Here is a 27,858-nt window from a genome sequence, read left to right as displayed (position 1 = left end):
TAAAGTGTTCCACAGATTCACCACCCTCTGGCTGAAAAGATTCCTCCTCATCTCTGTTTTAAAGGATCGTCCCTTTAATCTGAGATGGTGTCCTCTGGTTCTAGTTTTTCCTACAAGTGGAAACATCCTCTCCACGTCCACTCTATCCAGGCCTCGCAGTATCTTGTATGTTTCAATAAGATCCCCTCTCAGCCTTCTAAGTCCGAGTACAGACCCAGAGTCCTCAAACGTTCCTCATATGACAAGTTCTTCATTACAGGGATCATTCTTGTGAACCTCCTCTGGACCCTTTCCAAGGCCAGCACATCCTTCCTTAGATATGGGGCCCAAAACTGCTCCAAATGGGGTCTGACCAGAGCCTTACACAGCCTCAGAAGTATATCCCTGGTCTTGTATTCTAGCCCTCTCGACATGAATGCTAACATTGCATTTGCCTTCTTAACTGCCGACTGAACCTGCACATTAACCTTAAGAGAATCGTGAACAAGGACTCCCAAGTCCCTTTGTACTTCTGTTTTCTGAAACATTTCCCCATTTAGAAAATAGTCTATGCCTAGATCCCTCCTTTCAAAGTGCATAACCTCACACTTTTCCACATTGTATTTCATTTGCCTCTTCATTGCCCATTCTTCTAGCTTGTCCAAGTCCTTCTGCAGCCCACTTGCTTCCTCAATACTACCTGTCCTTTTACAAATCTTTGTATCACCTGCAAACTTAGCAACAGTGTCTTCAGTACCTTCTTCCAGATCGTTAATGTATATTGTAAAAAGTTATGGTCCCAGCACAGACCCCTGACCACCACTAGTCACCGGCTGCCATCCTGAAAAAGACCCCTTTATCCCCACTCTTTGCTTTCTGCCAGTCAGCCAATCCTCTATCCATGCCAGGATCTTACCCTTAACACCACGAGCTTTTAACTTATTCAATAGTCTCCTATGCGGCACCTTGTCAAAGGCCTTCTGGAAATCTAAGTAAATCACGTCCACTGATTCTCCTTTGTCTAACTTGCTTGTTACCTCCTCAAAGAACTCTAACAGATTTGTTAGACACGACCTCCCTTTGACAAAGCCGTGCTGACTCATTCCCATTTTACCATGCACTTCCAAGTGCTTCGCGATCTCATCTTTAATAACAGGCTCTAAAATCTTACCAATGACAGAAGTCAGGCTAAGCGCCCTACAATTTCCTGTCTTCTGCCTCCCTCCCTTCTTAAACAGTTGGTGTTACATTAGCCACCTTCCAGTTCTCTGGGACCCTATCTGCCTCCAGTGATTCCTGAAAGATCATCACTAATGCCTCCACAATTTCCTCAGCTATCTCTATTAGGACCCTGGGGTGTAGTCCATCTGGCCCAGGAGACTCATCCACCTTCTGACCTTTCAGTTTCCCCAGAACCTTCTCCTTAGTAATGGTCACTGCACTCACTTCTGCCCCATGGTTCTCCTGGAGCTCTGGCATCCCACTGGTGTCTTCCACCATGAAGACTGATGCACAGTAACTATTCAGTTCGTCTGCCATTTCTTTGTTACGAGGATAGGGAGGATGTGGGCCTAGCTAGACTGCTCTTTCAGAGGGTCATTGTAGACTTAATGGGCCGAATGGCCTCCTTCTGCACTGTAGGGATTCTATAATTCTACCACAATTGTTCACAATTTACATAGATGATTGGGAGTTGGGGACCAAGTGCAATGTGTCCAAGTTTGTAGACGACACTAAGATGGGTGGTAATGCAAAAAGTGCAAAGGATACTGGAAGTCTGCAGAGGAATTTGGATAGTTTAAGTGAATGGGCTAGGGTCTGGCAGATGGAATACAATGTTGACAAATGTGAGGTTATCCATTTTGGCAGGAATAACAGCAAAAGGGATTATTATTTAAATGATAAAATATTAAAACATGCTGCTGTGCAGAGAGATCTGGTGCATGAGTCGCAAAAAGTCGGTTTACAGGTGCAACAGGTGATTAAGAAGGCGAATGGAGTTTTGTCCTTCAAAATGAAATGAAAGAAATGAAAATTGCTTATTGTCACAAGTAGACTTCAAATGAAGTTACAGTGAAAAGCCCCTAGTCGCCACATTCCGGAGCCAGTTTAGGGAGCCTGGTACGATTCATTGCTAGAGGGATGGAGTTTAAGACTAGGGAGGTTATGCTGCAACTGTATAAGGTGTTAGTGAGGCCACACCTGGAGTAATGTGTTCAGTTTTGGTCTCCTTACTTGAGAAAGGACGAACTGGTGCTGGACGGTGTGTAGAGGAGATTCACTAGGTTAATCCCAGAGTTGAGGGGGTTGGATTACAAGGAGAGGTTGAGTAGATTGGGACTGTACTCATTGGAATTTAGAAGGATGCGGGGGGATCATATAGAAACATATAAAATTATGAAGGGAATAGATAGGATAGATGCGGGGAAGTTGTTTCCACTGGCGGGTGAAAGCAGAACTAGAGGGGCAGAGCCGAAAAATAAGGGGAATTAGATTTAGGACTGAGTTTAGGAGGAACCTCTTCACCCAAAGGGTTGTGAATCTATGGAATTCCCTGCCCAGTGAAGCAGTTGAGGCTCCTTCCTTAAATGTTTTCAAGATAAAGATAGATAGATTTTTGAAGAATAAAGGAATAAAAGGTTATGGTGTTCGGGCGGGAAAGTGGAGCTGAGTCCACAAAAGATCAGCCATGATCTCATTGAATGGCGGAGCAGGCTCAAGGGGCCAGGTGACCTACTCCTGCTCCTAATTGTTATGTTCTTATGAAGAGGGATGATTACCAGCCTTCAAGTGCCCACCTGTAGATTGGTGGGGAGCTTTGGATGATGTGTGGTTTTAATCAGCAATGCCTACAGCAACCATTGAGACAAAAATGCATTTACTAAGTGGTCCATGGTTTGCGACAGGTACATGTTGTACACAATCTCTTACTTCTCTGAGGTGTAAGCAGTGAGCCACATCTCCCATGGGATGTTGTGAAATGGTTTAGTAAGTAGCATTATGTCTGCTCGCTGGGCCACAGACTGGGAGTTCTGTTATGAATTGGGCATTCAATGGGTGGCACGGTGGCACAGTGGTTAGCACTGCTGCATACGGCGCTGAGGGCCCGGGTTCGATCCCGGCCCTGAGTCACTGTCTGTGTGAAGTTTGCACATTCTCCCCGTGTCTGCGTGGGTTTCACCCCCACAATCCAAAAATGTGCAGGGTAGGTCGATTGGCCTCGCTAAATTGCCCCTTAATTGGAAAAAAAGAATTTGGTATTCTAAATTTATAAAAAAGAAGAAAAATAAAGAATTGGACATTCAGGTGTAGGATTTGCAATTCAGCATCAACCCAGAACTCTTCCAGCAATAGGTTGGATAATGTTGACTTTCTTTAGGCCAAGTTATGCGGGTAACAACAATAACAACCTGCATTTGTATAGCACCTTTAACATAGTAAAAATGTCCCAAGGTAATTCACGAGAGCAAGAAAACACATGAGCTGATATTAGATCAGGTGGCTGAAAACTTGGGCAAAGAAATAGATTTTAAGGAGCACCTTAAAGAAGGAGAAAGAGGGAGAGAGGTAGAGTGGTTTTGGGAGGAAATTCCAGACCTTAGAATTCTGGCTACGGAAAGCACGGTCGGCAATGGTGGCGCGATGTAAATCAGGGCCACTTGGTTTGCTAGGCATGGAGTAGCTTTCAGAGAAACATACGAGTTAGGAGCAGGAGTAGGCCACTCGGCCCTTCAAACCTGCTCCCACTTTCAATATGGTCATGGCTAATCTATCTGTAACCTCTCCCTGATAACCTTTTGCCACCCCCCCTCCTTTTGTTTATCAAGAAACGTGACGCTGAAGAGGGTTACAGGCATAGGGAGGAACAAGCCATGGTTATTTAGGGTGCATTAATACAACCGTAGTGTGGGTGTGTGAAACTGATTTGCTCTTTTTTGCTAATCCAATAATAGGGTTACTCGGATTGTCCGGAAGCCTGTTAACAAAATACTCCCATTGATTTCTCTTTACATAGTAGAAATCTTAACCTTTAGCCTATGCCTGTTAAGCAGGGATATTTATGTCAATTTAAAGTACCACTGGGCTATTGACCCAGGGATGACCTTAAAGCAATGGCTACTCACTTCAGTAAATATAATTAAAAGACAAGCCAGAGTATACTGATCGGTTGATAACAAATGTAGGACAATGTTATTTCAACAAAAGATAAACATCTAAGGATGTAATATCGGTCAATGAAACAGTAGATTGGTGCAAAATGATACTGAATCAAAAACAGACTTAAAACATTTCACTTGGTGGAATGATAATTATAATTATGTGTAACTACAGCAAAACTATTGATAAGATAATAAAGCAGGGCAGTTATACCGGCCTACAGAAAACAAAACAGTTAAAGCTAACACTGTGGCACAGTGGTTAGCACTGCTGCCTCACAGCGCCAGGGACCCGGGTTCAATTCTGGCCTTGGGTGACTGTTCGTCTGGAGTTTGCACTTTCTCCCCATGTCTGCGTGTGTTTCCTCCGGGTGCTCTGGTTTCTTCCAGCAGTCCAAAATTGCGCAGATTAAGTAGATTGGCCATGCTCAATTACACCTGAATGTCCAAAGATGTGTAGGTTAGGTTAAGGAATTGGGCAGGACAGTGCAAACTCCACACTGACAGTGACCCAGAGCCGGGATCGAACCTCGGAGCCGTGAGGCCGCAATGTTAACCCACTGCGCCACCGTGCTGCCCTTACAGCAGCATAATCAAACAGCATTTGGCACTAAGTCACATCAGGATATTTTAGAATGGATGACCATAAGTTTGATAAAAAGAGGTAAGTTTTAAGGAACATCTTACAGTGAGATAGTGAGGTGGGGAGGTGAGGGGAGGATATTTCAGAGTTGAGAGTTTCGGCAGTTGAAGGCCAGGGTGCCAACGGTGAGGACAATAAAAGATTGAAAGTCAAAGGAACTGTTTCTAATTAACTGCCATGTTCCTTTATCTCACGCTTGTTAATCCCTTTGTAAATCAATCAGCACTGTTGACATTACGAGAGAACCTGACCGGCCAAAAGGGAGTGGAATTGTCAGATACAGCTGAAGTGATAAGCTTGCCGAAGCATCTTCAGGTAATAACTGTATCTCTGCTGCTGTTAAACTTCAAACTCTCTGACTCACTAATCCTTTCCCTGCCGATGCTACCACAGAAATCTGTCTGAACAAGACTTTTCATAAAATAAATCTGACAGAAGTGCGAACAAAAACATATGTTAATACATCATAATCGTGAAGCTGTTTCTTAAAGAGTCCCATATGTCAAGATTGGCTCTGAGCTTCACAAGTAGCAATGCTACTTCTCAAGAGATTCAGGATGTGGGTGTCAGACTATTGGAACGCTGTTTCATTGAATAGATGACCTGTCCGATGGTTGTGAAAAGCGCAAATTATTATTTTTTTTTAGCAGTTTCATTGCAGTTACTTTTTCAAATGGAGTTGGGTGGAGGTCATGGAGCGGGCTGGTAGAGAAACACTGAGAAACTCTTGCTCGGTCAGTAGCATTTCTACGCTACATATAACACTGATGTGCTGAGACCATGAAGAAAGCAAACTATTTGTAATGCCCAAAACCACTTATGTCAAACAATTGTCCTTTTTGCCCTGTAAAGCGCACCAGCGTTTGACGGGGACGGCGGGGTGTTTGGTAGCCAGAGTGCACAGATTTAATGCCATGTAATTAGCCACAGTCCTTGAGGGACCTTAGGCATATCTCTCTGTTAGAGAGAGAGAGACAAGTACAGCTTGAGGGACGCCAATCCACAACAAATGAGTCCCAAGTCAAATTCAGCTGGAGTAGGCACTGAACACGCAACCGTTGGTGCCATTCTAACCGACTCTCTAGACATCCGACCAACTGAGCTAACTGAACCCCCATGTGCCATTTTATGAACCGGGGAGAGATTCCAATTTGTTTTCCACAGAAAGCTGTTGTTATCAGGAATGCGTTGCCCAAAATGTTGGTGGGAGCAGCTCCAGTGATAACTTTCAAAAGGCTTTTGGATACATACCTGAAAAATAAAAATTTGAAGAGCAATGGGGAAAGAAGAGCAGCGTGGTGGCAGCATGGTTAGCACTGCTGCCTCACAGCGCCAGACACACGGGTTTCTTCCGGGTGCTCCGTTTTCCTCCCAGAGTCCAACGATGAGCAGGTTAATGCTGCAAATAAATGCTGGTCTAGCCAGCGATGTCTACATCGCTTAAATGAATTAAAAAAGGTTGCGGATTGGCTATGCTAAATTGCCCCTTAGTGTACAAAGGTGTGCAGGTTTGGTGGGTTCACAGTGGTAGGGCAGGGGAGTGAAATTAGGTAAGGTGTTCCTTCAGAGGGTCGGCGCAGACTCGATGGGCCAAATGGCCTCCTTTTGCACTGTAGGAATTCTATGATTCTAAGGGGGTGAACTGGGACTACTTGGAGAACTGGTTCCAAGCATGTTGGGCTATATGGCCTCCTTCTGTGTAGTGTGGCTTTAGTATTCTCGGAAACTGCACCCATAATATTCTTCATAAGAATGTTCCTAGTTATTCATTGAAAGTTAAAGGTCAGGGAGCACTACTGCTGCTTCGTGGGCTTTGAAAGTGAATGCCTGAGCAGACTTGCATTTGTGCATCCTCCTCTGACCTATAACCTGACCCCATCGACCCAGCATGACACTAACAGACTCAATAGGCTCAATACTGTCTTCATCATGAAAGAGAGCCTTGAATGAACTGAGGGGAGATTGCATCATCCTTCATGATTTAGGAACTGGTCCTTATAAGTATTGTCTTTGCAAACAAGCCCAGAGCATGAAAAGCAAACACTCAATTAAAAGAAAACATCAGTCACACTCATGTCCCGTAATGCTACATTATCTGCAAATTTCTCTCAGCATTTAAAAATATTTGCCTATCAGCTAAGGAGGTTGAGCCCGATTGCAATTGGCCATGTTTATATTCTACAATAGAATTGTTTGCTTAAAGGCAGTGATGATGGAGTTGACATACCACGTACAAGATTAAAGATAGGGTTGCGGGGGAGTTGTAATCTTTGCCACGTTTTTGCATACACTCGGATTCCTGCTCGCGTATTAAATCATCTGGAATAACTGCTCCGCTTGCCTTGCAGCATTCACTCCAGTTTCCAGGTAGTGACAGCAGCTCCTTGACTAGCAAATTACTGGCTGCATCAAATAGCGCGTTGTCCAACACATAAAGATACTCCAGCATATCTGAAAAAGGGTGTCAAAGAATCGGCAGAAAGCACGCTGAGCTCGACTAATCAAATTGTGAATCTCAGGCAGAGAGGCAGTGCAGTCAATTTAGATGTAGAGAATTGGGCAGTAAAGGAAATTGGAAGAGGCACCTATCATCAGCAGCAGTCGCGGTAGAAAAGAGATGTTTGGGATTCCACAGTCCTGAGCAAAGCATTGTTAAAATAAGACGACAGGAGCAAGAAATTCCATGGTTCAGTCAGAATAATCAGCGTTCAAAAAAAAAACCAGCAATCCCTTTCCAGTGACTTTTAGAGCAAATTTATCGTGTTAACGGATTCCAAGTTGAGTAACCCCAATCTTTGCATTTTTTTTTTCAAATTCTTTTTTTTCCCAATTAAGGGGCAATTTAGTGTGACCAATCCTCCTAACCTGCCCATCTTTGGGTTGTGGGGTGAAACCCACGCAGACACTGGGAGAATGTGCAAACTCCATACAGATAGTGACCCAGGGCCAGGATTGAACCCGGGTCCTCAGCTCCATAGGCAGCAGTGCTAACCACTGTGTCACCGTGCCACCCCCATCTTTGCATATTACAGCAGTTGTACCACAATTGTTTAGGTAATACTGCTGACGGTGCGTTTTCCCATACTCCAGATTGCTAACAACTTGCCTTTCCGTAACACCTTCAGCCTCATAAAAACACATCCCAAGGTGTGAAATTAGAGGAAAGTTTTGCACACAAGTTTGGAACTCCCTTCTGCAAGTGGCATTTAATTGATTGATTGTAAATTTAAAATCTGGGATTGATAAGATTATAGTTATCCAAAGGTATTGAGGGATGGGGGGGGGGGGGGTATGTGGAGTTAGATTGCAGATCACATTGAATAACATTACAGGCTTGAGGGGCTAAATGTCCTCCTCCTGTTTTTGTGTTCACAGAAACAACTTGACACTGAGCCATGTATGGGGGAGAGGCAGGTGAAGAGGCAGTTTTTATGGGGCATTTCAGACAAGAATAGAGAGCGGAAGAGACAAGCAAGAAGATTTAAGGAAAGAGCTCCGGAGCTTTTGGTCCAGACAGCTGAAGGCACGGCCACCAACGATGGTGTGATAAAGTGGGGTAGGCCTATGAGACTACATTGGGAAGAAGGCAGAGTTCACCAAGGTGTGCATGGCTGGAGAAGGCTACATCCCATTGAAGGTTTATGAGATAGTTTGGCGGGGGGGGGGGGGGGGGGGGGGGGGGGTGTATTTATGACTTCCACCTGAAACTGGCACAGTGTTGGCTGAGAAGCTATGACACCTGTAGCCAATGTGGAATATTTGAGCGTAGTCAGCGAGTCGCAGCCATGAAATGTGCGACGGTGAGAAATCACTTCGGTACCTATGCTGAGCTGGCAATTGGGGTGGACCCTGGAAGGGGGGGGGGCAAAGTCATGCCTGGGCCAGCGGCAGGAATTAGGAGGGATTAGAGCCAAATGCTCCATTTAAAAAACCAGCACAGGCTTGGGTCAAATGGGTTGAAACGCCTCCATCTAAGATTTCTGTTTTGTTTTAATGGACGGTTGGCATCTATAATTACTGGAATTAATTTGAAACGTACAAAATACATTTGAGCAATGCAAGCCACTGTGAGACTGGCTGGAATTTGGCTATGGGTGTCGTTGTGGTTTATAACATGTATCAGCAATGGTAAATTTCTGATATGCCATGGACATGCCCATGCCCAACTATAATTGCATGTAATTCCTTGATCCACCCCTCCATATATTATTGAAGATCCACCCTGCTGATGGGTTAAGGAGGCAGAAACGTAGTGGTAACATTACTGAGTTAGTTATCCAGCAACTTGGGTTAATGCTCTGGAGGTATGAGTTCAAATCCTCCCGTGGCAGTCAAAATGAAAAAGGTCATGTCATTAATAATAATCATGAAACTACTGTTTTGGGTAAGCCCATCTGGTGCACTGATGCTCTTCAGTAGTGGGAAATCTGATCGTCTTAACTGGTCTGGACAATGCATGAGCAAAGGCTGCGGATTGCTCTTTTCTCATGCAGTTAAATTGTTGTTCCCTTTGAAATTCAGTACTCTTGCATCTGTCCTGATGAGTCCAAGATGAAAAGCTTCGACAGCAAGTCTCTTTTTTTTCAGCAAGACTTAAGTTCTGTGCTACTGAGAGACTACCTTTTTAACTGTTTCTCTCTCCACAGACGCTGCCAGACCAGCTGAGTTTATCCAGCATTTTCTGTTTTTATTTCAGATTTCCAGCATCCGCAGAATTTCATTTTTATCCAGCAATATTGTTTGAGGAATAAATATTGGCTAGGACACCAGGGAAAATGCTGCTGCCCTTCTTTGAAATAAGCCATGGGATATTTCACATACACCTGAGAGTGTAGTCGGGCGCTCAGCTTCATGTCTCATTCAACAGACAGCACCTCAGACAGTGCAGCATTCTGTCAGAGCTGCAGTGGAGCATCAACCTAAATTCTGTGTTTAGGCCTCTGGAGTGGGGCTGATTAATTCATAGCTGTTCAAACTCACTGGAGCTTTGTGGAATGTAATGAGTTTAATCCTGCAAACCTGCCACACAAAAATCTTTAATTACATTCTTCGACCATCCCATATGTTCTACCAGAACCTTGGGAAATAAAAAATAGGATGTGTCCTGCCACACACAAATCCCTGACTTGCCATGTTTGAAGCTTGAGAATATTATTATTCTGTAATCAACCCTTGTCTTGGTGACTATGTGTGTTCGCAAGGATTATCTGGAAAAATGGCTCAGCATCTCCACACCAGAACAAATCCTCTTGGAAGTTTTATAAAGGGTGCCTTGCCAGTAACACGACTGCATGAGAATTGTGCGCTTCAACTCTGAACATTTTTTGCAATTTATGGAGTGTGTGAGGGAAAATAGATTATTAAAAAATCTTGCCTTGGCTGCAAAGAGACCACAAGGTAACATATATAAATAGATACGCCTCTAGTTTAGGAATAGAGTTGGTCTTGGTCAGGTAGGGAAACTAGTAATATTAGTTACTTGCAGAGGAGACCTGCGCTCATTCAGGGACAGTAACACCATGACATCTCAGCCCCTTTACAGCCAATGAAGTACGTTTGAAGTCCCAATCGTGTCCACTGCAACTTCAGACACTGCTGGGACCAGAGGGCTGCCGGCCATTCAGATTAACCGGCAGCTCTCAGGCGTGGAACTTCCATCTGACTGAGAGGTACAAGTCCCATCTCCAGTCAATCAGCATGCATTGGAGTGTTAAATAGCCACAGGGCAGCCAGTATCAGTGACAGTGCATTCACGTTGATTCCTCAGATGGTGAGAAGGGAAACTCCTCCTTCCAAGATATCTTGGCTATGAGATCCCGAGGGGGCTTGACAGGGTAGATGCTGTAGCACAAGTGGATGACAGGACAGTGGATAACACTGTGGCTTCACAGCTCCAGGGTCCCAGGTTCAATTCCCCGCTGGGTCACTGTCTGTGCGGATTCTGCACGTTCTCCCCGTGTCTGCGTGGGTTTCCTCCGGGTGCTCCAGTTTCCTCCTACAGTCCAAAGACGTGCAGGTTAGGTGGATTGACCATGATAAATTGCCCTTAGTGACCAAAAAGGTTAGGTGTTATTTGGTTACGAGGATAGAACATAGAAAATACAGCACAGAACAGGCCCTTCGGCCCACGATGTTGTGCCGAACCTTTGTCCGAGATTAATCATAGATTATCATTGAATTTACAGTGCAGAAGGAGGCCATTCGGCCCTTTGAGTCTGCACCGGCTCTTGGAAAGAGCACCCTACCCAAACTCAACACCTCCACCCAACACCAAGGGCAATTTGGACATTAAGGGCAATTTATCATTGGCCAATTCACCTAACCGGCACATTTTTGGACTGTGGGAGGAAACCGGAGCACCCGGAGGAAACCCACGCAGACACGGGGAGGACGTGCAGACTCCGCACAGACAGTGACCCAAGCCGGAATCGAACCTGGGACCATGGAGCTGTGAAGCAATTGTGCTATCCACAATGCTACCGTGCTGCCCTTAAGAACAAATAAATCTACACTATATCATTTTACCGTAATCCATGTACCTGTCCAATAGCTGCTTGAAGGTCCCTAATGTTTCCGACTCAACTACTTCCACAGGCAGTGCATTCCATGCCCCCACTACTCTCTGGGTAAAGAACCTACCTCTGATATCCCTCCTATATCTTCCACCTTTCACCTTAAATTTATATCCCCTTGTAATGGTGTGTTCCACCCGGGGAAAAAGTCTCTGACTGTCTACTCTATCTATTCCCCTGATCATCTTATAAACCTCTATCAAGTCGCCCCTCATCCTTCTCCGCTCTAATGAGTGCTGATAGGGTAGAAGTGAGGGCTTAAGTAGCTCGGTGCAGACTCGATGGGCTGAATGGCCACCTCCTGCACTGTATGTTCTATGTTCTATGCTGAAAGGTTGTTTCCCTTTGTGGCCAAATCTAGAACTAGGGGACAGAGTCTTAACATATGGGCTTGATTCTCTGCCAGCAGGATTCTCCGTTGTGCTGTGGGTTTCCCGGCGGTGTGGGGTGGTCAAATGGAAAATTCCATTGGCCGATGGCGGGAATGGAGAATACCGTTGCCAGCGAGGGCGCGCGGCCAGGAAAATGCAGCTGGCAGACCGGAGAATGCCGCCCATAGAATCTTCAATTTAAGACAGATGAAGAGGAACTTCTCCTCTCAGAAGATCATTAGGCTTTGGAATTTTCCTTCCCAGAGAGCAGTGGAGGCTGGGTCATTGAATATATTCAAGGCTGAGTTAAACAGATTTTGATTGACAAGGGGATCAAGGGTTATGGGGGGGACAGGCATGAAAGTGGAGCTCAGGCACAATCAGATCAGCCACCACCGTATTGAATGGTTGAGTAGGCTTGAGGGGTGATTGGCCGACTGCAGCTCCTATTTTGTTATGATCTTGCGTTATCAGGTCAGGCGACCCAAAGCTTGGTAAAACAGGTACGTTTTAAGGTGTGATTTAAAGGAGGAAAGCAAGCTAGAGGGTTGGGGAGGTGTCGGGAGAGTATTCCCAGGATATAGAGGCTGTAGGCAACTGAAGGCATGGCCGCCAATCAGGGTTGCTCAAACATTGGCCAGGACAACATGCAAACTCTTCTTCAAAATAATGCCATGGGATCTTTTACAACCACAAAAGGGCAGACAGGGCCACAGTTTACATCTCATCTGAAAAACAGTCATGCATTGAAGTATCAACCTTGTTCTTTTGTGCTCAAGTCCTGGAATGCGACTTGAACCCAGACCTTGTAACTCAATGATGAGAATGCTTTTCATCTTGCACTCATCGGGATACTTCCAAGAATGTAAAATTTCAAACAATCACAATTTATAACACGGAATAAAAAGGTACTAATTGGGTTGACAAGTTGACTTTGATTGTCTTGCAGTAGAGAAAACAATAGGAAACTATAGGCTCCCGGCTGATTAAAAGAAAACACAAGGCTTGAACATATTACTTTTGTTTGCAGAGAACAGGTATGCATATATTACTTTCAGCAAGCATAACTGAGACAAATTACAAGCTCAACTGATTATCTTAAATTGGGGATTAGTGTAGCTTTTGGCACACTCGGGATTGCTCAGCAAGTGCTGCCCAGTTGCAGCATCACATCGAACAGTAGACGTTTTGTTTTGGGTTTTGCAAGCTGAGCTGCTTTCCCCATGGTAATGCCTCAACCAATCAGGACCCTTTTTCGACGATAGTAAAACCTGTTGTGATCCTTTGAAATTTGGCATTCTTGCATTTGTCCTGGTGAGTGCAGGATGAAAAGCTTCGGATTTGGATTGGATTTTGTTTATTGTCACGTGTACCACGTGTTTCACAAGGTACAGTGAAAAGTATTTTTCTGCGAGCAGCTCAACAAATCATTAAGTATATGAAAAGAAAAGGAAATAAAAGAAAATACATAATAGGGCAACTCAAGGTACACAATATATAAAAGAGAGAGGTTAGTAATAATGTTAGTCTTAGAATTACATTTTAAAAGATGAGAATGATTGTAAGATAAGTAAAAAGGGGATCTGTTAGGGAGAGCTCACAGAGAGTCACCACGGAGCGCCATCTGTCACTTAACAACACGCATTACTTCAATACTTCAAAAGTACTTAATTGACTGCAAAGGGCTTTGTGACCTCCGGTGTTCCTGAAAAGCGCTATATATATATATATATATATATATGCAAGTCTTTCTTTCAACAGGAATTAGCATCATCTATGTTCGAAAAGGTTCAGCAGTTCCCCTCCCCCACCAGAGCACTGAAGATAGGCATCTATTCCACCGATACACTAGTAAGATTGAAGTCATTGTGCTGTGAGTAAACAAGATGAAAAGAAAGCTTTCCCAAACATTTATTTATGAATGTGATGGCCCTTTAAATGCAGGCTACCATTTAATGAGGAATGTAAATTTGAACTTTTTTAGCTCGTTAACACAGTCAGGAAGCCCTTGGTATCTTGATCGGGGAACGTAATGCGGATATCAATAAACATCAAGGTTGCAAAGGCAATTATGCCCAAGGCACTTGGGTGTTGAGAATATAATTATGTCAATCTTACAGGAGCAATCTGTTATTCTGAACTAATGGGTTACCATTTGCAGAGTAATTCATTACGGAATCTCACTTGAAAAAGGTTAGGATAAATTGGATAGAATTTCTGAAAAAATTAAATGCAAAGATAATACAACCAACCAAGTACATTAATATTTGATATGTCCCTAAAGATGTGACCATTTGCTCTAGATTTAGTCAAATTACCGAACCTCCTTCTACAGCACCTTCCAAACCTTTACCACCTAGAAGGACAAGTGCAGCAGGCACAAGGAAACATTACCATCTGCAAATTACCCACCAAGTCACACTCCAGCTTGACTTGAAACAATTTGGGACGGAATCTTAACAGAATTTGGCAACGAGTCAGGCTCAGGTCGACAACTGGATTGTAGCTCTCCAGTTGGACAGACCAGTTTTCTCGCTAGATCTTGAGCCTCTTTAAAGAAACGTTAGGGGTGGGCGGGATTTACACCGTCACACTGGTGGGAAGGGTGGGGGGTGTGGGCTGATAGAGCCAGCACCCAGATCCACAGGAATCGGGGCAGCACCTTTAAAGATAGCACCCCAATCAGAACTGAAACTGCATGGACCCCAGCCCCCACCACCGAGAGAATGCGGGTTCCTCACAGCAGCACACCCGCGCCCGCCCCAGACAATTATCGGACACTCCCTGCACATCCCCCCTTCACCACGGGGGAATCAGCTCTCCCCCACATGCCCACTGCCCCATGTCTGCATGTTCTACCCCTCACAGCCTGCTCTCCCCACCCACAACCACACATTAGTGGGAACCCCCACTACCCCCACCCTTGGTGCTCCCCTGAGGGCCTGTCCCAGGCATTGCCCCCTGGCACAGATTGGCATTGCCAGGTGGCACACCAGCATGGCAGTGCCAGCCTGTGTCATAGGGCAATGCTAGGGGGCAACTTTTTAATACGGGATCCAGTCGAGGAGATTCCTGTGGGGACACAAAGTTAAGGATTCCCCCCCCCCACCCCCGGGGGGCAATTCTTAACTTTGCGTCACCTGAGGGATCTCCTCGACTGGATCCCGTATTTAAAAAGTCGTTGTAAACCTAGCCAACGTGATATGAATATTTAGCGAGGGGAGGGGAAGGAGGGGGGGGGGGTCATGTGGCGGGTATGGCTGTTCATAATATTAAAATTAATTTAAACCATTTAAATGAAGTTCCCGCCCTCGTGGCGTCGGCGGCGAAGGACAGGGGAAATTGGGAACTCTCCAGAGATTGTGGGCTGAAAATCGCCGCCTGTATCACTGTCAGTGGGTCAAACTCCCTCTCTCACAGCCCTGCAACAGGATCAAGACCACATGAACCTCAGCAGCTCAAGTATACAGCTCACCACCACTTTCACAAGGGCAATGAAGAGGGGCCTTGCCAGAGATGCTCACATCCCATGGAACAGTTAAAAGAAAATGAGTTATTCAATGTTTTCATATAAGACCATTGAACCATTAACCTGACCTTTTAAGCATTTTGTTTTTCGTTGCCTGAAATTATAACTGATTGTTACAAACCATCAGCAATATCTATTTAGAATTCATTCCAAACAAAGCAATTTCATGCAATTAAAAAATGTCTGGTGGTTTCGGAAAAAGATTTGAAACATCGGTGCTTCAGCCTCTGAGGGGTGTCAAGGCTCACGAAATGAGGACAATCGGGATGAGGCAGTGCTCATGAACATTTTCTAGCATTTTATATTTGATGAGTTCTTTCATTAGCCCCTCCGAGTTTTTCATATCCTTAATTATCGTCAGACTCTTGTGAGTAAAATGATCATTTGATAGCTCCGAAGATTAGTCTATTTCGGAAACTATTAATCACCGCTTGTAGGCCAATTCTATAAGCAAATTTAACTGAGGTTTTTAATGCTACAAAGGGGATTTGATAAGGCGTAATCTACTTCAGATGGTTGCTAAGAGAGTGAGAAGAGGGATGTAGGAACAATCTCTAAATGCACAGGACTATTGGACCACGGGATATCTTACCGCTCTGCTGAGGCAGAGGCTACAGGGAAAAACTGATAAATATTTAAAACAGGCGCATGTTCCAGGCCATGGAGTCTGATTTCAGGTTGCTTTCACAAAAATCTAGCACTGGCCTCCGTCTATGCAGTAAACCTCTACAGTTCCACTATTTCAATATTTTTTCGGAACTGGTTTAATTCACCTGGAGTTTCTTCCAAGCTACTTCCCCTTAATTGTGATGGCTTAAAATCACCTCAATACCCAAATTATCTTTTGTTTCATCAATGCCTTCATTTATAAATGTGACTGTCCTCCTGTGTATGAGTTTGTGCAGTTTGGTATATTAAAAGAAAGACAAAAATTCTTTTCATGACTTCCACATTTCCTTTACAGCGGTGAACTGTAGTTACTGAGGTACTCACGTATATAAAACAAAATGCCCTTTCCTAAAATTAAAATCCAACTTTACTGACAACAGAGCTTTTTTTTCAGCATTGAGACCGGAGTTCCCACATACAATGCACCAAAAATCTCATATTTAGTCATGTCCTCTGTTGTCGGGTACTTCTGCTAGCTGTCAGCCCTTGAAAGGTGATATGCATTAAGAACATTGGACAGGAAGAGAAATACTCTTTAAAACAATCCATTTGGCTGACTTGTTAATGGGCCACTAGTCAAAACAGACACACACATAACACAACCAGCAAGCCCCAATGGGGCATCACCCTTCAGTCCTTATGTTTTTAAACATCATTTTGAAAATGACTAATCATTATCTCCTGTGAGCTTATCACTTTTCTATTGTCTCTACTTAGGCTGCTGTTTTGCACCATGTTAATCTCTTGTCAATTACATTATTAATATTTGTGAATATTACTTTTGAGATGTGGAGATGCCGACTCACCTGATGAAGGAGCTGTGCTCCAAAAGCTAGTGATTCGAAACAAACCTGTTGGGACTTTAACCTGGTGTTGTAAGACTTCTTACTGAGTAAGAGAAACAGGTATGGCTATTAATTATGTTTGAGCACATGTGAATAGGGGATAGCTGGGACACTGGGTGGAATGGGAGGAGATCTGTCAGACTGAACATGTCAACAAATTCTCTCCATAAAGAAAAGCTCTGTGTCTTGGTTCCGGTTTCACCGACTAGCTTGGATCCGATTAACACACCACACATTGAACATCTCTAGATTCTCTGCAGAGGCTGTATGGCGCCATTCAATATCCTCCGCACCAGTTTCGCCAATGATAATTAGGTGAGCAGGGCAGAGGCCCACACATGATCTGTACGGAGATTTGAGCCAGGGTTAAATTGATCAGTGGCATGTTTTTAAGCACCCCGTGACTCCTGACCAGAGATTCCTGCACATCGTCATGACCCTGAGAACTAACCGTGTTCGGGCAAGTGGCATATTGCACAAGAATACAAAAGATTTTCCGTGTCTTGGGTCTGCCTCAAACAGACTTGGTCACACTTGCTGCATGCTCCCCTTTTTTTGTGCCCTCTGCTCTGCTGAATTATGAACATAGAACATAGAAAATACAGCACAGAATAGGCCCTTCGGCCCACGATGTTGTGCCGAACCTTTGTCCTAGATTAATCATAGATTATCATTGAATTTACAGTGCAGAAGGAGGCCATTTGGCCCTTTGGGTCTGCACCGGCTCCTGGAAAGAGCACCCTACCCAAACACAACACCTCCACCCAACACCAAGGGCAATTTATCATTGGCCAATTCACCTAACCTGCACATCTTTGGACTGTGGGAGGAAACCGGAGCACCCGGAGGAAACCCACGCAGACACGGGGAGGACGTGCAGACTCCACACAGACAGTGACCCAAGCCGGAATCGAACCTGGGACCCTGGAGCTGTGAAGCATTGTGCTATCCACAATGCTACCGTGCTGCCCTTAAGAACAAATAAATCTACACTATATCATTTTACCGTAATCCATGTACCTATCCAATAGCTGCTTGAAGGTCCCTAATGTTTCCGACTCAACTACTTCCACAGGCAGTGCATTCCATGCCCCCACTACTCTCTGGGTAAAGAACCTACCTCTGATATCCCTCCTATATCTTCCACCTTTCACCTTAAATTTATGTCCCCTTGTAATGGTGTGTTCCACCCGGGGAAAAAGTCTCTGACTGTCTACTCTATCTATTCCCCTGATCATCTTATAAACCTCTATCAAGTCGCCCCTCATCCTTCTCCGTTCTAATGAGAAAAGGCCTAGCACCCTCAACCTCTCCTCGTAAGACCTACTCTCCATTCCAGGCAACATCCTGGTAAATCTTCTTTGCACCTTTTCCAAAGCTTCCACATCCTTCCTAAAATGAGGCGACCAGAACTGTACACAGTACTCCAAATGTGGCCTTACCAAAGTTTTGGACAGCTGCATCATCACCTCACGGTTCTTAAATTCAATCCCTCTGTTAATGAACGCGAGCACACCATAGGCCTTCTTCACAGCTCTATCCACTTGAGTGGCAACTTTCAAAGATGTATGAACATAGACCCCAAGATCTCTCTGCTCCTCCACATTGCCAAAAACTCTACCGTTAACCCTGTATTCCGCATTCATATTTGTCCTTCCAAAATGGACAACCTCACACTTTTCAAGGTTAAACTCCATCTGCCACTTCTCAGCCCAGCTCTGCATCCTATCTATGTCTCCTTGCAGCCGACAACAGCCCTCCTCACTATCCACAACTCCACCAATCTTTGTATCGTCTGCAAATTTACTGACCCACCCTTCAACTCCCTCATCCAAGTCATTAATGAAAATCACAAACAGCAGAGGACCCAGAACTGATCCCTGTGGTACGCCACTGGTAACTGGGATCCAGGCTGAATATTTGCCATCCACCACCACTCTCTGACTTCTATCAGTTAGCCAGTTCGTTATCCAACTGACCAAATTTCCCACTATCCCATGCCTCCTTACTTTCTGCATAAGCCTACCATGGGGAACCTTATCAAATGCCTTACTAAAATCCATGTACACTACATCCACTGCTTTACCTTCATCCACATGCTTGATCACCTCCTCAAAGAATTCACTAAGACTTGTAAGGCAAGACCTACCCCTCACAAATCCGTGCTGACTATCCCTAATCAAGCAGTGTCTTTCCAGATGCTCAGCAATCCTATCCTTCAGTACCCTTTCCATGACTTTGCCTACCACCGAAGTAAGACTAACTGGCCTGTAATTCCCAGGGTTATCCCTAGTCCCTTTTTTGAACAGGGGCACGACATTCGCCACTCTCCAATCCCCTGGTACCACCCCTGTTGACAGTGAGGACGAAAAGATCATTGCCAACGGCTCTGCAATTTCATCTCTTGCTTCCCATAGAATCCTTGGATATATGCCGTCAGGCCCGGGGGACTTGTCTATCCTCAAGTTTTTCAAAATGCCCAACACATCTTCCTTCCTAACAAGTATTTCCTCGAGCTTACCAATCTGTTTCACACTGTCCTCTCCAACAATATCGCCCCTCTCATTTGTAAATACAGAAGAAAAGTTCAAGACCTCTCCTATCTCTTCAGACTCAATACACAATCTCCCGCTACTGTCCTTGATCGGACCTACCCTCGCTCTAGTCATTCTCATATTTCTCACATATGTGTAAAAGGCCTTGGGGTTTTCCTTGATCCTACCCGCCAAAGATTGTTCATGCCCTCTCTTAGCTCTCCTAATCCCTTTCTTCAGTTCCCTCCTGGCTATCTTGTATCCCTCCAATGCCCTGTCTGAACCTTGTTTCCTCAGCCTTACATAAGTCTCCTTTTTCCTCTTAACAAGACATTCAACCTCTCTTGTCAACCATGGTTCCCTCACTCGACCATCTCTTCCCTGCCTGACAGGGACATACATATCAAGGACACGTAGCACCTGTTCCTTGAACAAGTTCCACATTTCACTTGTGTCCTTCCCTGCCAGCCTATGTTCCCAACTTATGCACTTCAATTCTTGTCTGACAACATCGTATTTACCCTTCCCCCAATTGTAAACCTTGCCCTGTTGCACGTACCTATCCCTCTCCATTACTAAAGTGAAAGTCACAGAATTGTGGTCACTATCTCCAAAATGCTCCCCCACTAACAAATCTATCACTTGCCCTGGTTCATTACCAAGTACTAAATCCAATATTGCCCCTCCTCTGGTCGGACAATCTACATACTGTGTTAGAAAAGCTTCCTGGACACACTGCACAAACACCACCCCATCCAAACTATTTGATCTAAAGAGTTTCCACTCAATATTTGGGAAGTTAAAGTCGCCCATGACTACTACCCTATGACTTCTGCACCTTTCCAAAATCTGTTTCCCAATCTGTTCCTCCACATCTCTGCTACTATTGGGGGGCCTATAGAAAACTCCTAACAAGGTGACTGCTCCTTTCCTATTTCTGACTTCAACCCATACTACCTCAATAGGGTGATACTCCTCGAACTGCCTTTCTGCAGCTGTTATACTATCTCTAATTAATAATGCAACCCCCCCACCTCTTTTACCACCCTCCCTAATCTTATTGAAACATCTATAACCAGGGACCTCCAACAACCATTTCTGCCCCTCTTCTATCCAAGTTTCCGTGATGGCCACCACATCGTAGTCCCAAGTACCGATCCATGCCTTAAGTTCACCCACCTTATTCCTGATGCTTCTTGCATTGAAGTATACACACTTCAACCCATCTCCGTGCCTGCAAGTACTCTCCTTTGTCAGTGTTCCCTTCCCCACTGCCTCATTACACGCTTTGGCGTCCTGAATATCGGCTACCTTAGTTGCTGGACTACAAATCCGGTTCCCATTCCCCTGCCAAATTAGTTTAAACCCTCCCGAAGAGTACTAGAAAACCTCCCTCCCAGGATATTGGTGCCCCTCTGGTTCAGATGCAACCCGTCCTGCTTGTACAGGTCCCACCTTCCCCAGAATGCGCTCCAATTATCCAAATACCTGAAGCCCTCCCTCCTACACCATTCCTGCAGCCACGTGTTCAGCTGCACTCTCTCCCTATTCCTAGCCTCGCTATCACGTGGCACCGGCAACAAACCAGAGATGACAACTCTGTCTGTCCTGGCTTTTAACTTCCAACCTAACTCCCTAAACTTGTTTATTACCTCCACACCCCTTTTCCTACCTATGTCGTTGGTACCAATGTGCACCACGACTTCTGGCTGCTCACCCTCCCCCTTAAGGATCCTGAAGACACGATCCGAGACATCCCTGGCCCTGGCACCCGGGAGGCAACATACCTTCCGGGAGTCTCGCTCGCGACCACAGAATCTCCTATCTATTCCCCTAACCATTGAATCTCCTACAACTATTGCTTTTCTATTCTCCCCCCTTCCCGTCTGAGCCCCAGAGCCAGACTCAGTGCCAGAGACCTGGCCGCTAGGGCCTTCCCCCGGTAGGTCATCCCCCCCCAACAGCATCCAAAACGGTATACTTGTTTTGAAGGGGAACGGCCACGAGGGATCCCTGCACTGTCTGCCTGTTTGTTTTTTTCCTTCTGACTGTAACCCAGCTATTCTTGTCCTGTACCTTGGGTGTGGTTACCTCCTTGTAACTCTTCTCAATCACCCCCTCTGCCTCCCGGATGATCCGAAGTTCATCCAGCTTCAGCTCCAGTTCCCTAACACGGTCTTTGAGGAGCTGAAGTTGGGTGCACTTCCCGCAGGTATAGTCAGCGGGGACACCGGTGGTATCCCTCACCACCCACATCCTACAGGAGGAGCATGCAACTGGCCTAGCCTCCATCCCTTCTTACCTGACAGAATATAGCTGCCCTGTGGACTAACTAGATCTCCGCCCTCCGACTCTGCTCCCAGTCAGCTACACTTTCTGTAAACTCTTGGCTCTCTTCGCACTCTTTGCGGAAATGTCGGAAACAAAATGAAAGGAGCACCTTACTCCCTCCTCACCTAACTCCCTCGGTCACCAAACTCTCACTATAGCACTCAAATGCACCAAATTCAGCAATCCCTCAGTCACCAAACTATCACTATAGCACTCAAATGCACCAAATTCAGCACTCCCTCAGTCACCAAACTCTCACTATAGCACTCAAATGCACCAAATTCAGCACTCAGTGCAAACAAAGTCTGCACTGTAGGGGATCACTTTTACACTGTGAATCTAGCCTCTGAAAACTGGCCTAATCCAATTAACTAATTAACAAGCTCCAGCTGCAAGTGCCTACAAGTAGAAGCCTGTTTAAAGCTTATTGAAAATTCACCTTCTTCTAAACCAAACAGCAACTTTTAAGTTAATTAACTAAATAAAAGAAAGACTAAACTTTAGGTAAAAATGAAGCCTTATACTCCCTCGGTCACCAAACTCTTACTATAGCACTCAAAAAGCACCAAATTCAGCACTCAGTGCAACTTTTGGTGAATCAAGAGGAAAACCACAGCTACTGCAAAGGAAATAGGTGCCATAGTTTGTACAAACCTAGCCAGGTCTTTGGGTGTTCAAATGTTGTATCTGCTGTACATCACTGAATAATCAGTTATGTTATAGTTTGCCCAAAGAGAATGATGGCAGCAATGAACTGAAGATGAATTTTTAATTCCAGTTGGCAATTTTCTGGCCTCGCACAGATGGCAGGCAAATTAATCCTCCTAATTTTTCAATCTGCTCTCCTCCCCATTACACAAGCACCATCCATCAACTCAAATGCCTGCTCACTTTACTATTCTGGCATTTCCATTACCCACCACTCCAGTCTATGTCACTCACTTACCTTATAGCTAATACTATTAGATAGGTTACAGCTGAGACAGATGAAATTCTTCCATTCTTGAATTTGCTAAACTAGTCCGAGCTGGGCGAAGGCATTCTATCCATTTAAGTAAAGGTGAGCTAAAGGGGAGGTGGTGGCACAGTAATATTGTCACTGGACTCATAATCTACAGACCCAGGGTAATGATCGGGGGACCTGAGTTCGAAACCCACCATGGCAGGTAAAATCTGGGTGGGGATTCTCCAACCCTGCAGACTTGGTCACACTTGCTGCACGCTCCCCTTTTGGGTTGGAGAATCCCCGGGTGGAGGCGCAAATCCCGCCCCACCACCCCGACGCCAGCTGCCCTATTCTCTGGCGCCGTTTTTCGGGTGGCGGCGGGATTCCCGCCACAGTGGTCAGGGGCCGTTGACAGCATCCCCCCCGGCGATTCTCCGGGCCCCGATGGGCCGAGCGGCCGTCCAGTTTGGGTAGTCCCGCCGGCGTCGGCTGGAGCAGCACCGACCCCTCCGCGTCTACCGAGCCCCCGAAAGTTTGGAGAATTCCTTGCTTTCAGGGGCTGTTGACGCCGGAGTGGTTGGCGGCGGTTTTCCCGCCGGCGTGGGGCTTAGTCCCCAGAAGGGAGAATCCCGGTCCTGGGCCGGGATTCTCCCCTAACCGGCGGGGCGGGCCATACCGGCGCCAAGGAGTGGCGTGAACCACTCTGGCGTCGGGCCGCCCGGAAGGTGCGGAATCCTCCGCACCTTCAGAGGCTAGGCCGGTGCCAGCGGGGTTGGCGCCACGCCAACCACTGCCGAAAGGCTTAGTGGCGTGCCAGCCGGCGCCGAAGGGCCTCCACCGGCCGCCGCGAGTTGGCGTATGCGCGGGAGCGCCAGTGTGTGCTGGCATGATCCCAGCTCATGCGCAGGGGATTTCTTCTCCGCGCCAACTATGGCAGACATTTACAGCAGCCGGCGCAGAGGGAAAGAGAGCCCACACGGCACAGGCCCTCCCGCGATCGCAGGCCAGTCCACCGTGGGGGCACCACCCTGGGCCAGATCCCCCCACGCCCCCCCGAGGACTCCGCAGGCCACCCGCAGAGCCAGGTCCCGCCGGTTAGGACCTTGTTTGATTTACGCCGGCGGGACTGGCTGAAAATGGGCGGCCACTTGGCCCATCGCGGAGCGGAGGATCGCCGGGGGGGGCCACTGCCAACGGCCCCCAACCGGCGCAACGCGAATCCCGCCCGCGCCGAAAAACCGGCGCCTGAGAATCCGGCAGCCGGCATCTGGGTGGTGGGGCGGGATTCACACCGCCCCCCGCCGATTCTCCGGCCTGGCAGGGTGTTGGAGAATCCAGCCCCTGATGTCTAGAATCATTGTTGGTTCACTTTAGGGAAGGAGATCTGGAAATTAAGGATGAGCAATAGATTTTGTCCCGGTCAGTGACACCCAGATCCCATTAATGAATTTTTAAAAATGAACGTTAAGAATAGGAGGAGGCCACTGGTGGGTCGGGTACAGGCAGTTAAAATGAATGTGTTGCCGCGATTTCTGTTTATTTTTCAATGCCTACCGATTTTCCTGCCAAAGTCTTTTTTCAGGGAGATTGAGGGAAGGATTACCTCGTTCATATTGGGAGGGAAGGTGGCCAGAGTGAGAAAGGTGCTGCTACAGAGGGGAAAGCAGGCAGGCGGTTTGGGTCTCCCGAACCTGATGTACTAATACTGGGCGGCGAATGTGGAGAAGGTGCGGAGCTGGGTAAGAGGGGTTGATTCCCAATGGGTCAGAATGGAGGAGAGTTTGTGCAGGGGATCGGCGCTGAAAGCACTAGAACCAGCACTGCTCCCGATGGCTCCGGGGAAATACTCAGGGAGTCCGGTAATAATAGCTTCATTGAGAATCTGGAGGCAGTTTCGCCAACACTTCGGGTTGGGGGCAGGGTCAAGGGAAATGCCGATTCGGGGGAACCACAGATTTGAGCCAGGGAGGTGGGATGGAAGTTTTCGGAAATGGGAAGAGAAGGGGATTAAGATGCTAAAAGATTTGTTTCTTTGGGGTCGGTTTGCAGGATTGAGGGAGCTGGGAGCGAAGTATGGGCTGGAGCAGGGGGAAGTGTTTAGGTACATGCAGGTTCGGGATTTTGCCAGGAAGGAGATACAGAGCTTCCCGGAGGAACCGGCCTCCACATTGTTGGAGGAGGTGCTGACGACAGGGGGACTGGAGAAGGGGGCAGTGTCAGCGGTGTATGGAGCTATTCTGGAAGAGGGTAAGGCACCACTGGAAGGGATCAAAGCAAAATGGGAGGAAGAGCTGGGAGAGGTTGTAGAGGAGGTGGTCTGGTGTGAGGTGCTCCGGAGAGTGAACGCCTCCAACTCATGTGCGAGGTTGGGGCTGATACAGCTGAAGGTGGTGTATAGAGCGCACCTCACGAGGGCGAGGATGAGCCGATTTTTTGAAGGAGTAGAAGATGTGTGTGAGCATTGCTCACGTTCATATGTTTTGGTCCTGTCCAAAGCTAGGGGAGTACTGGATGGAGGTGTTTAGGGTAATTTCCAAGGTGGTGCGTGTGAAACTGGACCCGGGTCCCCGGGAGGCCATATTCGGGGTGTCGGACCAGCCAGGGTTGGAAACGGGAGCGGAGGCAGATATCATAGCCTTCGCCACGTTGATCGCCCGAAGGCGGATCCTGCTGGGATGGAGATCAGCCTCTCTACCCTGTGCCCTGGTGTGGCGGGGGGACCTGTTGGAATACTTGACCCTTGAGAAGGTTAAGTTCGAACTGAGGGGAAGCTTGGAGGGGTTCTGCAAGTCATGGATGATGTGTTGGGTGTTCTGGATCACATACAGGTCACCAACACTTGAAGTAGTGCAACACTATTTTATTAAAAGGTTAACTATTTAAACATACTTGCACTGTGGGTAAATACGATACCAGCTTTACCTTAAGACCTTTGCCTTGTCCTAACCAGTTGATGCACTCAGCACATGGTGAATGCTGTGTTGCAGGCTGTGAGCTTTGTCTTCCTAGCTAGCTGCTACTCGAATGAGCGGGAACTCTGATGCCCCCTGTCTTTATAGTGCGTGTGCTCTCACTGGTGATTGGCTGCGGTGTTGTGTATGTTGATTGGTCCCACTGTGTGTCCATCAGTGTGTGTCTGCACCATGATATACTGGTGTATATTATGACATCCCCCTTTTATATGAAAAAATGTGCCTGCGTGACAATAAATAGTGTGTGGTGAATGTTCCTGATTACGTGTGTGCGAAATATTTACAGGACTATGTATGTAAAACTAAGCTATTTACATGGGAATGTGCCTGGTGCAGAAAAAAACAGTGTGTCACACAAATAACGAGATGAACACTATATACAAACCACTTGAACGATTAAACGGAAGAACAGAACAGACCAGAGTCCATTAGTGCAAAGTTCACAAATCAAGTCTCTGAGGTGGGCGACGAATTCTGGTTGACCGCCTCAAGGGTGGGTCAGGAGCCACCAGCTGAGGAGCGGGCTGGACTGCGTCAGCGTGAGGAGGATGCAGAGTAACCGGAATCTCGGCATAGTCCAGGTCAAGGACAACAGGAGGGCGTGGCACTGGCGGAGGATCACATAGCGAGCGCGGAACGAGACGAAGGGCACGCCGATTATGGTGCAGAATGGAACCATCCGGTAGACGAACCAGGAACGAGAGGGGAGCCACCTGCCAAAGAACCACAGCAGTTGCAGACCAGCCACCATCCAAAAGATGGATGCGGATGTTGTCATCTGGAGCCGGAGCAGGGAGATCAGCTGCACGGGCGTCATGAGCCACCTTGTGCTGTGCACGAGACAGCTACATCCGGCGAAGGACCGGAACGTGGTCGAGGTCTGGGACGTGAATGGACGGCACCGTCGTCCTCAGGGTGCGACCCATGAGCAGCTGGGCTGGCGACAGGCCAGTGGACAGTGGGGCCGAGCGATAGGCCAGCAGGGTGAGGTAGAAGTCGGATCCCGCATCGGCAGCCTTGCAGAGGAGCCGTTTGACTATGTGGACGCCATTCTCCGCTTTGCCATTGGATTGGGGGTACAGGGGACTGGATGTCACATGCACAAAGTTGTACCTCCTGGCAAAGTTGGGCCATTCCTGGCTTGTGAAGCAGGGGCCATTGTCCGACATCACAGTGAGTGGGATGCCGTGATGAGCTAAGGTGTCCTTACAGACACGGATAACTGCAGACGATGTGATGTCGTGCAAACGTACCACCTCCGGGTAGTTTGAAAAATAGTCTACAATCAGAACATAGTCCCTGCCCAGCGCGTGGAACAGGTCGATGCCGACCTTGGACCAAGGGGACATGACCAACTCATGGGGCTGTAGGGTCTCACGTGGTTGGGCCGGCTGGAACCGCTGACAGGTGGGGCAATTGAGCACTGTGTTGGCGATGTCGTCATTGATGCCGGGCCAGTACACTGCCTCTCGGGCCCGTCGGCGGCACTTCTCCACGCCAAGATGGCCCTCATGTAGCTGTTCCAAGACGAGCTGGCGCATGCTGTGGGGGATAACAATGCGGTCCAGCTTCAGGAAGACACCATCGACTACGGCCAGATCATCTCTGATGTTGTAGAACTGCGGGCATTGGCCCTTGAGCCACCCGTCTGTTAGGTGGCGCATGACACGCTGTAGCAGGGGGTCAGCCGCAGTCTCGCGGTGAATTTGGACAAGGCGTTCATCCGTGGCCAGTAGATTGGAGGCCACGAAGGCCACATGGGCGTCAACGTGGCAGACAAATCCCGCTGGGTCACACGGGGTGTTGACTGCCCTGGACAGAGCGTCGGCTATGATCAGGTCTTTGCTCGGGGTGTATACGAGCTGAAAGTCGTATCGCCGGAGTTTGAGCAGAATGCGCTGGAGGCGAGGCGTCATGTCGTTCCAAGTCTTTCTGCATTATATTGACCAGCGGGTGATGGTCGGTCTCGACGGTGAATTGGGGAAGGCCGTACACATAATCATGAAATTTGACGACACCGGCCAAAAGGCCCAGGCACTCCTTTTCTATCTGCGCGTAGCGCTGTTCCGTGGGGGTCATGGTGCGTGATGCATATGCAATGGGGGCCCATGATGAGGCCTCATCACGTTGCAGGAGCACTGCCCCAATGCCAGATTGGCTGGCATTGGTCGAAATGTTTGTCTCTTTCGCTGGATCAAAAAAGCCAATACCGGTGACGAATGTGATATAAAATAGTTACTTTAGAGATATTAGTTAATGTAATGTAGAAAATAGACCACTTTAATTCTGGTTAGTTCACAGACAAAGGAT

The 27,858-nt window shown here is 47.0% G+C and overlaps 1 protein-coding gene across 2 annotated transcripts in view; it reads right to left on the bottom strand.

The window, feature by feature from the left end:
- chst11 (carbohydrate (chondroitin 4) sulfotransferase 11) overlaps window positions 1-27,858 on the bottom strand; it is a 310,305-nt gene that overhangs the window by 191,565 nt on the left and 90,882 nt on the right. The gene's annotated exons all lie outside the window — the stretch shown is intronic.

The sequence above is a fragment of the Scyliorhinus torazame genome, chromosome 19, assembly GCF_047496885.1.
Source record: "Scyliorhinus torazame isolate Kashiwa2021f chromosome 19, sScyTor2.1, whole genome shotgun sequence".
In the NCBI taxonomy this organism is placed as follows: Eukaryota; Metazoa; Chordata; class Chondrichthyes; order Carcharhiniformes; family Scyliorhinidae; genus Scyliorhinus; species Scyliorhinus torazame.
Note: the sequence above shows the minus strand (reverse complement) of the source record. Positions and strands in the feature narration are given on the sequence as shown.